Here is a 16,153-nt window from a genome sequence, read left to right as displayed (position 1 = left end):
AAAAAAAAAAAAGTTATATATATGGATATATGCAAATGCTTTCCCTTCCCCTCCTAAACCACCTACAAAAGGTCACTATGCCAGCCTTCCTGTTTGTAGGTGGAGAGGAGCAGAGCTGGCCTACAGGCCCTGAGGCTGCAATGTGAAGGGGAGGAGACTGAAGTTCATCTGTCTTATCTCTGTTCTGTCAATAAAATGGAGCTGGGTCTTTAGATTATTTTTTAATTATTATTTTAAAGAGGAAGAGCAAGTTTGGGGTTTGTTTTTGGTTTTTTTGTTTTGTTTTGTTTTTAAATATCTTGGCTTTTTTTTTGCTCATCTGTTCCAAATCTCAAATCCTCCACAGTAACAGGCCAGACCATGGAGTTAACGCAAACCCAGAGACCCCTATGGATTAATTGTACTGTTTGTGAATTTGTATAAAAAAAAATAACAAAGATCCTCTTAAAACATTTTATATTCTTACAGTAAAAGGTTAAACATATTTATATAATAAAAGAGGAAATATGAAGTATGTTTTTGAAAAAAAAAAAAAAAAAAGCCGTATCTGTGTTGTCTGTGCTTTTTAAAGATGTGTATCTGTATCTGTTGGGTTTGCTAAGTACAGCCTTGTGGCTGAGGGTGGGAGTTCGGGGCTGCTTGATCTTGTGAGGGATGGAGGAGGAGAAGGAAGGAAGGGAGCCTGGTGCCTCCTGTGCAGGATGTTGAGTAACATCATCATGAAGAGTTTGTAAGGAAGGGGTTTGGCAGGACCAGCCTTGTCTGCGAGGGTGCTTGGCAGCATCCCTGGGGACAAACCCAGTTCAGCTGCTTATTGGTGTGAAGCGTCAGCTGAGTTTGAGGTCATACAAACCAAAAGTGCTGAAGCTTGCTAGCAGCTGAATCTGCTGAGAGATAGAGGCAGACATTTGTGAGTGGGGGAAGAAGGGCTGTGTTTCTTAATTTTTTTTTTAAGCTCCAGGTAGATGGTATGGTAGAGGGTTTTTTACTAATTTAAATTGAGGCCCTCCCTGGATGGAAGACCCATCCAATAAAAACATTTCCCAGCAGTGACAACCACTGAAAACCTGTGCCCTTGTAGACCTGGGAAATCTGAAATATCTTGGGTGATTTCCGCTAACCAGGCAAAGATTAAAGAGAAAGTAAAGTGGGACCGTGTTAAAAAAAAAAAAAAAAGTTTGAATAATCTAAGGTGTCCTTTGTCCTATACCATAATCTTTCTCCTCAACGTATGACTTTTAACCCGGTGGGGTCCCTTTTTAGCCTCCACGACGTGGGGTGTTTTATTGTTGTTGGAGATGGAGCTTAAGCGGTGTTTATAGGGCAGCGACAAAGCCCGTCCCCCCCAGCCCGGCGGCGGGGCTTGCTCGCCCGCTGCCCCCTTCCTGCCTCGAAGGAGGGGGAATGCGAAATGGTGGAAGAAGCCGGAGCCATTGTTCAGGAAAGTTAAAAGAGGAGCTGTCCTTGCTTGCTTGCTCAGTCATGCATACTCAATCTGGCCGGGCCCGGGTCCCTATGGAAAGGAGGAGGGCGATTCTTCCCCTCTTTTTAACATTCCTCTCCAGGCCTGGCTGTATTTAAGCTGCTTTCCTCCGCGCCGAGGAGGAGGGAGGGGGATGGTCTGAAGTTCCTGTACATTTGCATTTTAAGCACTTCCAGCACTGAGCAGGCCACTTTGTTCCCCACTCCAGCAGCCCTGGCCTGGTGCTGCTCCAGGTGGGTTGGATGCCCTACCAAAGCAGGTCCTCTCCGTGCCTGGGCCTGCCCTGGGTGCTCAGCCTCTGCCTCCACAGGTATTTTGGCTGAGGCTGGACTGGACATACTCTTTTGTTGCCAGCTCTAACCACCTCACCTCTTTTATGTCAGTGCCACATTTCGAAGGGGAAAATAGTGCCTGACTCTGGCCCTCTTAAAAAGAAACACCATCTTCTCTGCATCCTAAGGACCTGGACTATCTCAGGGTTTGGACTTTGTTTTATTTCCTCCTTTCCAAGACTTCCAAGCTTTCTGCTGGGAGTCCATCACAAAAGCTGCATTGTTCGCTTTAGGGAAAGCCACCACAATTGGATCTAATTGAGCCTGACACTATATCCATCTTCCTCTACTTGGAGGGAGGTATGGGGTCTGCCTTTCCTGCGTTAAGAAAAGAGTTTACAGTAACCTCTTGATGGAAAAAGAGCGTGTATGTAAATGTTATAAACAATGGGAATTCCAGATCAGGTTCCAATAACAGCTGAAAACATAATTGTTCCTGGGGTCGGCAGCAGTCCCAGCCAAGGACGGGGAGTGAGAAACCTCTCATAAGGTAGGTTTGGTTCTGCTGGGTTTGAGTGAAAACAGCATCTCCTTAATAAGGCCTGTGTTCACACGGATAACGGTGGGACACCTATATCCAAATATAACATATGTGCTCATAAGCTTTGTAATCAGAACTAGGACAGTATTTTTTTTCCCCTAAAAAAATCCCCCAAACTTCTTCTGACTTATATAAAATGCCAAACCAAAAGCATTGCCCAGATGGCTTGACATCCTCTTTAAGGGGAACCCAAGCCAAAAGAAGCTGCCAATAACAAAGCCCAGCACTGGGCTGTTCCCGTAGATGGAGCAAGTGTTCCTCATACCTTCCTCTCATGCACCAGTGTGACAGCACCTCGAGACAGATACAGGCCAGCAACCATTGACCAATTACCACATAAACTGCTCAGCATAACAAGGAAACTTCCACTCTCTGACCACTCTTGAATTTTTGAACGTGACTCAGCTGGCAACTGGGGTAGAAAACTGTAAAAAACACCCCGCTACTTGGAAATGAGCTGGAAGTCTGTCTGTGTCAGTGAACCCACAGTGCCCCAGTGGTGGCTTTGGTGCCAGCCTTCACTGCTGTGCCCAGCAGAAGAGCTCCCATCCCTCCCTCCCAGCCATGCTTGGCTGGGGCAGCAGGGTCCCTCGCCTACGGCTGCACAAGCCAGGGGATGGAGGATGAACCAGGGACCTGCTTTATGGACCAGCAGCTCTGGGAAACAGAGGGGCCACGCTCAAGAGGTGGTGACAGAGAGCAGAGCAGGAGCCATGTGAAGGAGGGATGAAGTGACTGATCAGGAAAGGAGGTGGCCAGGGACTGAGGGGCAGCAGCTGCAGTGAAGTCCTGCATGTGCATGGGGGTCCCTGCTCTGCTGCAGCAGCTGCTCCCCTGGCCAGATCCATGGCTGGCTCCTCTCCCTGGGAGACGGGAAGGAAAAGCAGGCTCCACCTGGGTCCTACTGCCCTTGGACTAGCACATGGGAGGTCCATGCATGACAGATTTATACATTTTATACCATCCCACTCCACGCTGTGGGTTCAACTGAATCAGTTTGTCATGGTGATTCTGGGGTCCTTTGTTTCGCCGGTAATAAATAACGGGGTCACGGGGCAGCTGTCAGGCAAACCACCTGGGGCCTGTGCTACGACCAGAGGTGATCTCTGTGCTAGACAGTACAGAGTTTACTATTGAACCTGCCCTTTGGAGGTCAGGGAAGGGTTAAAATGAGAGCTGGGTGGTCAAAACACCCACAGTTTTTGAAGCCAAAAGCTAGAAGTTAGCACAGGCTGCCATTAACAGCTCAAGGGTAGATGTCCCTTGGATCCGGCAGCCTCCCTATGTACATACGTGGGATGCTTCTAAAGCAAACTCGACCTTTTTTTGTTTTCTCTCTGCCTCCTCCACCTTAAATGCTGCTCTTTGAGCCAGCAGCTCTTTCCTAGTGCCTTCTGCGGAGGAAAAAGATAAATGGATAAGCTCAACTGGGTGGTGTGGGCTGGATGTGAGGACCCCTCAGCACACCAGTGAGGCCCCACGCCAGAGCTGCTGGCTGGGCTGCAGGACACTCCCCACCGTGGCCAGCCAGCAAGGCCGTCCTGCTCAATTCCCCAGCCCCAAGCTGCACGAAAGAAAGAGCTGGAGAGGGTTCATCAGGCTCCTGTGCCAGAACTTAGACTCCAGCCACGTTTGGCAGGAATGCTAGCGTTTCTCCCCCTTCTTTAATTAAATCTACCAAATGCATTAGCTCAACGACAGCCCAAACTGAAAAAGACACGATCGAGATTTTGAAAAATCCGAATCTGATCTGTCCCTGCCAGAGAAAGATGAATGGAAATGGGATTTTCCTAAAAAATTTCCTAAAATTCTCAGTGTGTCTTGGAAAAGGTGTCAAAAGTTTAATACCAGGGCCTGGACACATGCCCTGAGTAAGTATTTCCACATGAGAGGGTTACTGAGACATAAACCAAACTCACATTCTGCTACAGAAACTAACTCAGATCTAGGAATGGGCAACTCCTCCTAGTTATTTTCCTTCCTCTGAGTCTTGTTTCTCCAGGCACAGTCTAGTGATTTCACGATTAAGCAATTTCCCCTCCCACCTTTAAAAAAAAAAAAAAAACCACAACAAAATCCCAAACAAATTTCATCTAAGCTTTGTCCTATTCCTCCCTTTCCTTCACCTTTCTCCCCCAAAATGTCCCAGCTTTACAACCCCTGGGTAACTTCAGGGGCGCGGCAGTTGGCACATACAGACAGCACCACACAGACGCACCGATAACAGCTCTGCAGCCAGCAGGCTCTCTGCTTGTTCAGTGAGCTGCAATGCCAATAAATCCCTGCCATTATCTCCCTTTGTGACAGCCACAGTGGCATTACTGGCACCCCAGCTTCAGCATGAACCAGGTGCATCCTTCAGCGTTATAAACTCCTCCTGCCACACATTGGGTAGAAGCCTCCTAAGGCTGTCGTGGCACAGGTGAGCTGGTTTCCTCCGCTCCTCCAGGCTCCTGGAGCCTGACTCTCAGCTCTGGCAAACCTCCATCCGCTTAGTTAAAGCCCCCCACGCACCACCAACCCCTGTGCGAATCGACCGGAGGGTGACGGGCACCGCGAGATCCCTGGGGGCTGCCCGTCTACCCCACACCCAGCGAAACCAGGCGGCGACAACCCCGCTGCCTGTGACACCGGCGGGGCTTCCGCGAGCGCCCGGGCGGGGTGGAGCATCCCCATCCCCGCTGCCGCCGGGAGCGGCGGAGCCGGCGGCAGCCCCCGGTCCCGCCGGCAGCCCCCGGTCCCGCCGGCCGTCCCGCCGCGCCCCGGGGTCCCGCCTGCAGCGGCGGCGCCGCCCCGGCAGGCGGCAGCATTGCCCGCCGAGTGCGGCCCCGCCGACCCCCGCGACCTCGCGCGGTTATTCCCTGAAATCGGAGGCTTTCCACCGGCTTGCTGCGCCGTGAGAAGTCCGCGCCAGGGTACCTGTGCTGCCTCGGGGGAAGGGGGGGGTCAGCTGGGGCGTCAGGTGGGAGGAGTGAGAAATGGGATGGATGGATGGATGGACGGATGAGAGGGCCCCGTTTGGCAACGCTGGACCACGGCTGTGCGGACGCGACACCCAGCGGTGTGGCCGAGGTGGAAGGTACTAAGGGATGGCGAACTCTACTGCTTGCTCATCATCATCACCACCATCAGTATTTGGTGGTGGTGAAGGGTCCCGAGGGTTTGCACCGTAAACCAAAACGGGAAGCCACACTTGGTGTAGCTGGACCAGTCACAGAACCACTGAATGAATGGTCTGGGTTGGAAAGGACCTTAAAGGTCATCTCGTTCAAGCCCCCCTGCCATGGTCAGGAACACCTTCCACTAGAAGGTGGTTGCTTAAAGCCCTGTCCAACCTGGCCTTGAACACTTCCAGGGGTGGGGCATCCACAGCTTCTCTGGACAATCTGTTCCAGTGCCTCACCACCCTCACAGTAAAGAATATTTCTGATACCTAATCTAAAACTACCCTCTTTCAGTTTACAGCCATCACCCCTTGTCCTGTCACTACATATCTTTGTAAAAAGTCCCTCTCCAGCTCTCCTGTGACCCATTTAGGTACTGGGAGGTGCTCTAAGGTCTCCCTGGAGCCTGCTCTTCTCCAGGTTGAACAACCCCAACTCCCTGAGCCTGTCTTCATAGAACTGCTCCAGCGCTCTGATCATCTCCATGGTCCTCCTCTGGACTCACTCCAACAGGTCCCTGTCCTTATGTTGGGATGTGCATCAATGCACCCCACTGTTGCATGAGAACTTCACGTCCCAGCCTAACAGGCTGCCTTCTGGAAAACATCCATCCTAGACTTCGCACTTCAGCCTGAGGTCTGCATCTCTTGACACCTATAGCTTGACACCAAGAAAATTATTTTGTTCATTTGGTTTTTTAAAAGCATGCAAGTGTGAGAATGGTAATGGAGCAGGACCAAGCTTAAACTAATGCTTGGATTATTTTATTTCAGTTTTGTTGTTCAGGGCTTTGCTATGTTGTTGGCACGGATACTCCGCTGGGTACCTCTGCAGTGATTAAGGTATCTGGAGTTGTATGCACATGTCCTTTTTAACACATAAACTTGAACAGTCTTTTTTATCCAGTTCTCACACTGCTGCTACAGATACAGTGATGATGTCTTTTTCAGAAGCAACTATACCTTATAATTTAGAGAATTAATAATTAGCTTCTGCAGGCTCATTACACACACAGACGTCAGGAAGAGAAACATCAGCATTAATGGGAAAGAGAGGTGGAAGCAACTTGACTAAGGTTATGTCCCAGACTTGCGCGTGGCCAAACAGTGCCTGGCGTCAAGCTCTTCCATCTCCAGTCCTGCTGGTTTCTGTCACTTGGAGCAGCAAAAACGGAAATGAGTTTTCCAGCCTAAGGTAGCCCTGGAGAGGCAGAGTCAGGACAGAGAAACACTAAGCACAGAGGACATCTTCCTACTCTTCCCACGGCAGGCTGTGCCACCCAGGGCCCCGGAACTGCTGGCGTACGAGCGTGGGCTGTGGAAGAGCTCCCAGCAGCAGGAGCCCCTCCAACAAGCCATCCATCTCTCCCTGTGCAGACTCTCCAGCCGTCATGGCTTTTATTTCAGGCAGCGGCGAGTCTCACCGAACAAACGCGGAGCTGACAGAAAGCGCCGCCCTGACAGCCCTGAAGGCCGACGTCCAGCCCTGAAGGCCGACATCCCGTCACAACAGGTAGGGCTCGGGTTGCAGCTCTCCCAGCTGCTCCGGCTACATCTTCACCACGACTGTCCCTGCAGCGAGGCTCGGAGACCACCCATGCGGATCAAAGCCACGGGCACTACACGGTCCCTAAGGCTGCAAATGCTGTCTCCCCTCATGGATTCCCTTCCCAAGAGGCACCTGTCCATTAGCACAGCTTGCCCAGACCACACCAAAGGCCAATCAAGCGACAGCGACTTTCGATCTCCGGGCCCAGACCACATGGCGTGAGGACTTATGCCCGGGCTGCCCTCTCCCTTGCCCTCACCTCCACTGGTTTCAAATGCAGCATGCCAGGGGGACATCGGGGGGAACACTGTGGGGGACATCATCTCCCGCCCACACCTGCCAGGGAGTCAGCGAGACAGGGGGAGGCTGCATGTGAGCGGCTGGGTGTAACTTCCACCCTGTCCCTAGTGCCAAAAACAAGCATGTTAAAGCTAATCTACCCCTGTCTCAGCTCAACTGCTTTTCTGTGACTAAGCCCCTTATAATGGTTTTACTAAAATCCCCTTTTGATGGAAAAAATCCCAGCTGGAAGTTTCGGGCAGCGGCACAATGTGCAAGTCTGCGTGTCCCTTTCCCCAGCTTCACAAAAGCCTCTAATCGAGTGGAAAATTTGCTGGAGGCCAGAGGTTTAGGCCTGCAATTATTTTTTAAGGGATTATCAGGAGAGAATGGGGGTACTTACGACCCTCCCTCTCTTTGTGCTTTGCTCTGTGCCGCTTTCAGACGGACTCAGCCAGAAACCTAAACCACCGCAGCTGGATCCAGCAAAACCAGGGCTCGGTTGGGCAGCTTGCCTCCTCTCTCTTACAGGACAGATCCCAGACTCCAGGTTAGATGAGTCCCACTCCAGCAGCATGCAAGAAACAGAAGTGCTTTTCCACAGAAGTAACACTACAAGATTTTTTTTTTTTTTTTTAAGAAAAGCCTGAGAAAAAGCAAGAAATTCCAGTCCCGCGAGCCTCAGGGAACTGAAAAACCAAGGAGCCAGGAGGGATGAGGTCCACTGGACAGGCTGGGCTTTGGCTGTACAAAGCCATTATGCAGGAGGTCTTATACAAGTTACTTGCAGGAAGCTCCAAAAAACACTTGGCACCGAAGACGTGTGTGCTGTAACACCCAGCTTTTAAGGGCTTTGCTCCAAGGGTGGATCCCAGCGTTAGGGTCCTTGGTGCTGTTGCGGCCTCCGAGAACAGTCAAACACCACTAAGGATCCAAAACAACTCCTTACCGGGCACAGAGCCACTTACTGTCAGCACATTTAGCATGGGCAGGCCAGCGGAGAAGCGCCGCTGGCCCTCATGCCTGGGGAGCTCCGTACCTTGCCCGGAGCTGCCGGGAACTGCCCGCGCTCACACGTGACCTGAAATCAGGTGCTTCTCCTCTACCACCAAACTGCCGTGCTCCCACTTGCCTAACAGCAAGTGATCCAGACCCAAAGGAAGCAGCAGCGTTCCCTGCTTCCCCAGCAGCCTAAGGAAGAAGACGACCTGCTTTAATCCCGGTCTCCCTTCGTGGCACTTCAAACCTATCCCTCCCGGAGAAGGCACTAACCATCGGGCCTCAGACAAGGGCCATGAAAAAGGGCTACTCTTCACTATTCCCAAATAAGCCATGCTAGGGTGTGGATAATTATTCCAGACTCGGAGCAAGGAAGGAAGTACATGAAGAAAGCAATGTCTATAGATCACAGGCCTCTCGGCGTGTGGCATAAAGCACCCGTTGGTCAAGACGGAGAAATGGGTTTTGATCCCTGAGCTTTCCAACCATTCGGCTGCTATGTCAGATGTTTCAGAAGAAAGGGGCAGCTGCCACTGGGTTTTCTCCCTTATCGTGTGCATGTGTGCTGGGTGTGCTCTGAAAGCACCTGGGGAGGCTCGGGAGCCAGGGCGCTTGCTTTCTGGATCGTGATCAGACTCATCAATTTTGGGCAGGCACGTAAGTAAAACACTCAGCACCCAAGGGGCGTTAAAATAAAAATAATTTAAAAAAAACCCTCTCAGACAAACTCAGAGAAAAAGTCAAATGAGGCATGTGTGGAATTACGATGCCTCCAGGAGCTAGGTGGTGCCTAAGCTGGGGATTTTGATTTTGCAATTCTGAATGCTGCTTAAATGTCATTTGGTTTTGTTTTGATTTTTTTTTCTTGGATCAGTTTTTTGCTCCTCTCTACCCAATTCTCTCCATCCACATGGACACGGTTTTCAGAGTTTTAAGACAGCAAGGTAAATGACAAATGGCCTGACCTGCTCAAAATTGCTTATTAAGGCTGATGTGCTTTGAAATACTCTCTACATGTCTAGCTCCTGCAAGATAGATGAGTCTGCTGCCAAGACAGCTTGAGAACTTTGGCATCCAAAGGTAAGGAATTGCCAGTAACTAGTCGCATAGGATGTGACCTGTGTGATTCACTAGTGGCACTAGAAATCAGGCGAAGAGTCAGGTCCAGCTCCAGCTTCTCACTCTAATAAACTGAGCACTGTGCATAGTGCCACAGGAGTCCTCCTTTACTACTTCCAAGGAAGATCTTTCCCCCAGCCTGCTGTTCCCGAGTACCATCAGTGAGCTTTGCTCTTGGAGTCCCAAGTCCTTCTGTTTATACACAGTCTGCTGTCCACAGATAACCCTGGAAAGCCCTACTTACAGTATCACTGAAACACTGTGGTCTTTCAGAGATCACCATCCAAATTCTGCACAGAGGCAGGATCAAATATACTTGGATCATTCCTGACAAGGGTTTATCTTACCTGTTCCTAAAACCCTCCTTAAAAACACATACCCTGAAGCCCCTTTACTCAACCACTTCCAGTTTACTTCTAATAATATTTCTCCCCATCCACCTCAGATATTTTACTTTTTCCTCCAGACTAAGCCATGTTTTTAATGCTTTCTACAAGTGGCAACAGAAAAGAGTTGAGGAGTTTTCTGTTTCAGGCAACCTCTTATGGCCTGGACAAACACTTCTTTCCCTGAGACCTCACACTCCTGCAGAGGCACCTCAGTTGCAACATGGTTCAACTCCACCTCTGTGCAGCATCTGCCTTGTGAAGGGCCCAGTTATCATGCTGCATTGTACAGGTGGATTTCTAGACACATGATAAACATTTCTGGAAACCGTTGTTATCCTCACAAATGTTTGTACCCTGCAAGAGTTGAAACCAGGATCCCAAGCAATTTGCTCACCAGGATGTTACAAAAATTTTATATTTTACATTATTATAATATCTTTATGGTATATATTATAATAAAGATACAACTTGCCACCTGTAAATTGTTAAAGCTTCCTAAGACTTACAGATAACTGTCTCAGCACTTCCACTACTTTACTTTATAGATCCCTGCCAGCCTTTATCCTTTATAGATCCTTTATCCTCCTTATAGGTGTTCTTTCACACCCCTTGATCTAACAGCAGCGTTCCCCAAAAGAGTCAACAGGGACTTTATTTCTGCCCCCTGTCCAGGGGCCACTGATGGAGACACGAGGGATCTGCTCAGTAAGACTGAAGATAACCAGTGTTTCACAGGCAGCTGCACACAGTAGAATGATCTTATTCTTTCTAGCACAACTTTACAATGCAAGTAAAAAGAGGGTACTGACAGGCCGTGACAACTGGAACCACTCCTGTTCAAGCTGAACACTGCACCAAAGCTACGCTAGCATGAGCATTACAGACCTCTGAACTTCATGGGCTCTTGTCAACTCTGACACCAGTACAGGATGTCCCACATCATGAACAGAGTGCAAAACAAAAATCCCTTTCCAGCTCTCAGAGGAGCAGTTCTGCTGTCACCGTACTCACAGACAGTATGGGGTACAAGTAGGTACTTGTTTCCTACTTGCAGTATCACTGCTAATTTTGAGACACAATTTCAGCTCCAGGCTCATTGCTAGAGCAGCAGAACAGAAGTGCTGAGCTATAGTGCAGCACAGAAATAGTGTTACTCATCCAGGAAATTACAGCTCCGCGTCCCACACAGAGCACTGCCCTCGTGTCTAGATATGCAAGGCAATGGGCATCAGCCACACTGGAGCGAGGCAAGCAAATGGCTTGAATTTCTAAAACTCCAGGTACTCAGATGTCCCAGAGCACCGTGGGAGCTTCTGGTGACTTGTATCTCTCATGAAAAACAACAGAGTGGATTCTGTTCCAGGCTCACCACATGACTCCAGGCAAGTCCTGTCACCCCTCTGCATCTCAGCTGCTTCATGCTTAAACTGAGAGTATTATGCAGCTCTGAGAATAGACACACTTATTTTTGGAAGTTCAAAAAAGTACTCAAGACCTCTGCACGGACGTCATCAGAGAAGTTTCTAACATAATCACTGACATTCCCGTTCCCAGGGCACAGTACAGGAAATCTGTCAGAGCCTCCCAACAAGGCCTGAGGAAGTCCCAGCACATGTTCATTTCTGTTCCCTCCATGCCATTTCCCTGAAGAACGGGCCTTGTAGACAGAAGGGTTTCAAAATATGTCTGAATTACTGCACTCGAGCTGTGTTGTGTCAGACAGGGGCTCGGTGTTGAAAGAATTGTCTATATGTTCAGCTGCATATCATTACAAACATTTAAAGAAGCTGCTGTTTCCAAAAAGGAAGCAGTTCTTATTATTATGAAAGCTGGGGGTTTTCCAGGGTTGCTGGAGTGCCAGCAAAGGATCCAGAGCCAGGACAGATAATCACAGTAGAAACGATAGGCAAATCTACAAGTGCCTGAGGACCACCTACGCAACATCTGCACGTCTCATAAACCAGGTGTTGCTCCCTGAAGCACATAATTTGGGCATGCATGCCTTCTGTGTGCCACTCCTACCACCTCCTGGCTCCCACCAGGACAATGTCATGCACTGCCTACAGCTACGTGCAAAGCAAGGCGTGCCAACCCCAGCTCAGAGAAATCTGTCATTTACCAATAATATGTTGTGTCGGTGCAAAACTAGCCCACAGCTGGGAATTGGCAGGACATATTTGAGGTATCGCACTCACAGAGGAGGAACAGAAAAACTGCTTTGCCCACAATTACCCAAAAACTGCAAGCAGTTTAAGTCGAAGACTTAAAAGGAGGCACACAGAGAAGTCAGGGGTCAGGCTCCAAGAGAGACACAGATTGACACTCCAGTAAACAGGCTTGTTACAAAGCACTAAATGCAAAGAGGAATTTATCCCAGCAGCGTCACACTGCACACAGACAAGCTTTCTTTACAGAGGCAAATGCACCTCGGCACGCCCAGCATCTAACACAGCTCTGGTCACTTAGTCCGTGGATCCTACCACACTTCAAAGATAGGAACATCTCTCCTTCATCCACTAGCTATTCTCAAAAGCTAAGGCTGAAACCCTGGGATTAGTTCCACCTTTCTTGAAAAACAGAAGAAAAAAACCCAAAACAACATATGCAAAACAACAAAGAAAAAAACCACCAAAAATATCCCTAGTCAGGAGTCTGCTACACCATGGAATGAAAAGTGAAGGTGGCCATGGAAAGGGGTTCAGCACATGGATGTAGTTCTGGAGGAATTTTATTTTAATAAATATGTATAACTCCAGGGGAAAAACCTCTGTCAATATAAATTCTATGGAAAATATTGCTCCTGTAGACAGAAGAGAGACCAGTTCTGTTTGTGTATTCAGGCACTGTATATATGAAGATATTTTAGAGGCCTCTATACTTAGCCATTGTGGTTTCAATCTTTCCCAGGCCAGAGGTAGCTGTGTAAGCATATAGTCAGCATTGGCTAAACAAGTACTTTTAAACCATACTATTATTACTAAGTTCATTAAAGAAGGCTTCTTTTTTTTTCTTTTTTTTTTTTTTTTCTGTGTGTGAATCTATTAATTCCAGATAAAAACATTAAAAAGACCCGCTGAAACCCAACACCCTTCTAGCCCTTAGAGCGAGATGTGTTTTTTTCAGTATCTCTTTATATTTAACTGCAGCCAGACCACTTCAGGTCATGATTTCAGCTGATCTCAGCAGGATGGCAGCGCTGGGTCCCGGGGAAACCAGGGTCCCTCAGGAAGTGATGGAGGTGATTCAGGCAGTGGAGCTCCTTCCTCTGAGTCAACACTGCCCCAGTGTTTCAGCATCGTGCCGGAGGGTGCTGACCTGCTCAGCGCGTTGTCTCTCGGAGGAAATAAATGGGTGCCTGACCACACTTGTGGTTGTTAAAGACAACATGTCGCTGTTCACAAACACTGGCATTTGGCTACGTGACCGCTCCCCATGTGCGTAATTACATCTCTGCCTTCCTCCACTTTCTGTCCTGAATTGTTTCAATGGCTCCTGTGTTTCATCCAGCCCTAAACGCACTTCGATGGTCGGAGGAACAGTTCCAGCAGAGCCCTGAACTAAGAACCTGGAATTTTATTGCTGACCCCACCTTTGGCTGGCTGCATAACCTAAGCATGCCTCTTCTACCTTCTCTCCCTTGCTTACCCCATGTGCAAAAGGGAGACCATGAAAGGAATCTCTTCTGTAAAATGCATTGAGAGACACTGGTGAAAAAACCCATATAAGAGAGCACTATAAAGATGAGACGGTGCTATTAATTAGGTACGCTGATTAAACATTCTGGGATATTTTCAGTAGAAAAGGCATTAGGGAAAATAAGGGAGATTTGTAAGGAAAGAAGTGAAGTCTTTGCATTTGATATAATCATGACCTGTGATCTTTCTTCAATCCAAGAGTGCCCTGGGTTATGGACCAGACAGGTATTTCCCCCTTGGACATGGAGTTCAAGTGATGCCTACTCTACAGTAAATTCTCTAAAGGTGCTGAGCATTAGCATGATTTTTTTCCCCACAGGCAACTCAGCTGCCTGTAATTACCTGAAGAAAAATTCCTCCTCTTCTTCCCTAATCCCAGTGCTCTGATCACATGCTCTGGGGACTCCATTTTGGAGCAATGTGACATTTACAACACACAGTCTGAAAAACACATGAAAAATACACCTGGATCTGGGATTTGGCACAAAAACTCATCCCAGGTTCATCAAAAAGTTTGTGACCCTTCTGAGCACAGTTGGGAACAAGTTACAGTTTTGCTTTATACCTTGCAGTTTGGACAAGAAAAAAATCTGATCAAACTGACTGAGGTGCACTTGGAAAATTTCAGTTCAGTTCAAAACTCAGAGGCCAGAAACTGCCTTGAACAGAGAGCAGCCAAAGTATTCTGCACCCACCTGCATGGCAAAAAGGATCAGCTTGACACAGGTGACAGGGACTCAAAAGCAAACCTGACCACTACCAACTCAGAGACAGCCATGAGAACACTGGTACTGTAGGTCAAATAGGGATTCACTTCTGAAGCAAATCCCCCACCCATCCCACTACCCATGCAGTGGTTTGCAACTTTGAGCAGCCTTAGAGCTTGCAATTTGGATTCTGTCTGGATGAAACTACACAGGAGACTGTGCTTGAGGAGGATACCTCATGTGCTCCTCCACAACCATGGGATCAGACAAAAACTCATCCAAAATAACATTCCCCCAGCCCACAGTGCTAGTGCACGGGTGCCATGTCTTCACCGCCAACTGTTCACCCTCCAGGTCCGCTCTTCCTGGTCCACTCTGCCTGCCAGTGCGGCCACAGCCACCAAAAACTGGAGCTCAGCTGCCAGAGAACCGGAGTGCAGAGGTACAGCAGTACCCGATTACTCGGGATATCTGTTTTTGAGCACCCTCTGCTGGATATTACAATTTTTAATTCTCTCCAGGCCAGCAATGCTAACAGGCTGACTCTGATCAACCAGCAAAATGCTGGGCTGTAGAAGCAGGGAGCCTGTCCTGGGTATCCCTGGGATGCCCCAGCATACAGTGTGCCCAGTGTGCTGTGGAGGATTCTACTCTGCAGCAGCATTTATTCCCAAGGGGATAAATCAGCGTTCACTGAAAACAATCAGAGCTCAAAGTCATAACAAGGAAAAGTCAAACTCAACAGAAGCCTTCCCCATGTGACTAAGCTGCTTACAATTCACTTAGACTGAACGAAACACATTGCTGAAAAAAAGTGCCAATGAAACACCTAAAATGCATTGTTCCCCAAGAGGATGGAGCTGCACAGGCTCTGATGGTGTAACATTTCCTGCTGCAGCTCAGACCTGCAGAAGTCACCTAACCACCTTTGATGACTATCAAAGAGGTTGTTCAGACACCTGGGATGGTGGTTTGACAGATGGCTGTCATCTTGAAGCTACAGTCTATGAGGGTAACAACAGCATCCTCATATTCTACATCTCAGCCTTCAGGTGATTAGAAAGCTGTGGTCACCTCTGATCCCAGCCAGGTTTATAGCAATCATTCAATGCAGAGACATTCGGGAATGCAAGGGTTAGGCAATGACTCCTCTAAGCTAGTGTCCACTGTCAGATGTTTCAAAGGAGGGTATTAGAGTTTTATGGGGCCAGGAAGAGCATTTAACCAGCTGCAGCTGGAAGACTGTCCAGGAGCAGGAAGACTCATACCTTCTAAACCAGCTAGAATAAAACTAATAAACTGCGTGTAAGATTTTTATCCATATATCTAATCCTTTCTGCATTTTACTGTGTTCTCAGTCTCAATTATTTATGTGCAGTAACAAAAAAAAAAAAGTTTCACATGTGTCAGATGTTTTATTTCAATTTCATTGGAAACCTTGTATTATGTAAAAGTAGACACAGGAATGCCTGGTTTACTTCTCTGTACTTCTAAGTTTATATACTTCTGTCATATTGCTTTTTATTACTCTTCACTCTAACGAAGGATACATAATCTTTTCAGTCTTTCCACACCTCTAGGCATTTTCATCACCTTGTTCTGTTAAATATTTGTAGCAGAGCGATCGGAAATGAACGCACGATATTTTATTTTTAAAGACCGCAGTCCCAGAGAATCACTTGTCTTCCCACCAAAGAGATCCCACACATCCCTGTTGCCAGCAGCCTCCTGCTCGACCAAAGTGAGGGGAGAGATGGAGGAAGCAGGGCTTATTACCTCAGACCCTTTCACACTGCAAAATTCATGACTGCTGGAGGAGTTATGTGCTCCCGTGCCATGCCAGCCAGCGTCAGCTGTGGTAACACAAACGAAAAGGCATTAACCCTGCTCCCTGCTA

Source organism: Chiroxiphia lanceolata, chromosome 5, assembly GCF_009829145.1.
Source record: "Chiroxiphia lanceolata isolate bChiLan1 chromosome 5, bChiLan1.pri, whole genome shotgun sequence".
NCBI lineage: Eukaryota > Metazoa > Chordata > Aves > Passeriformes > Pipridae > Chiroxiphia > Chiroxiphia lanceolata.
Note: the sequence above shows the minus strand (reverse complement) of the source record.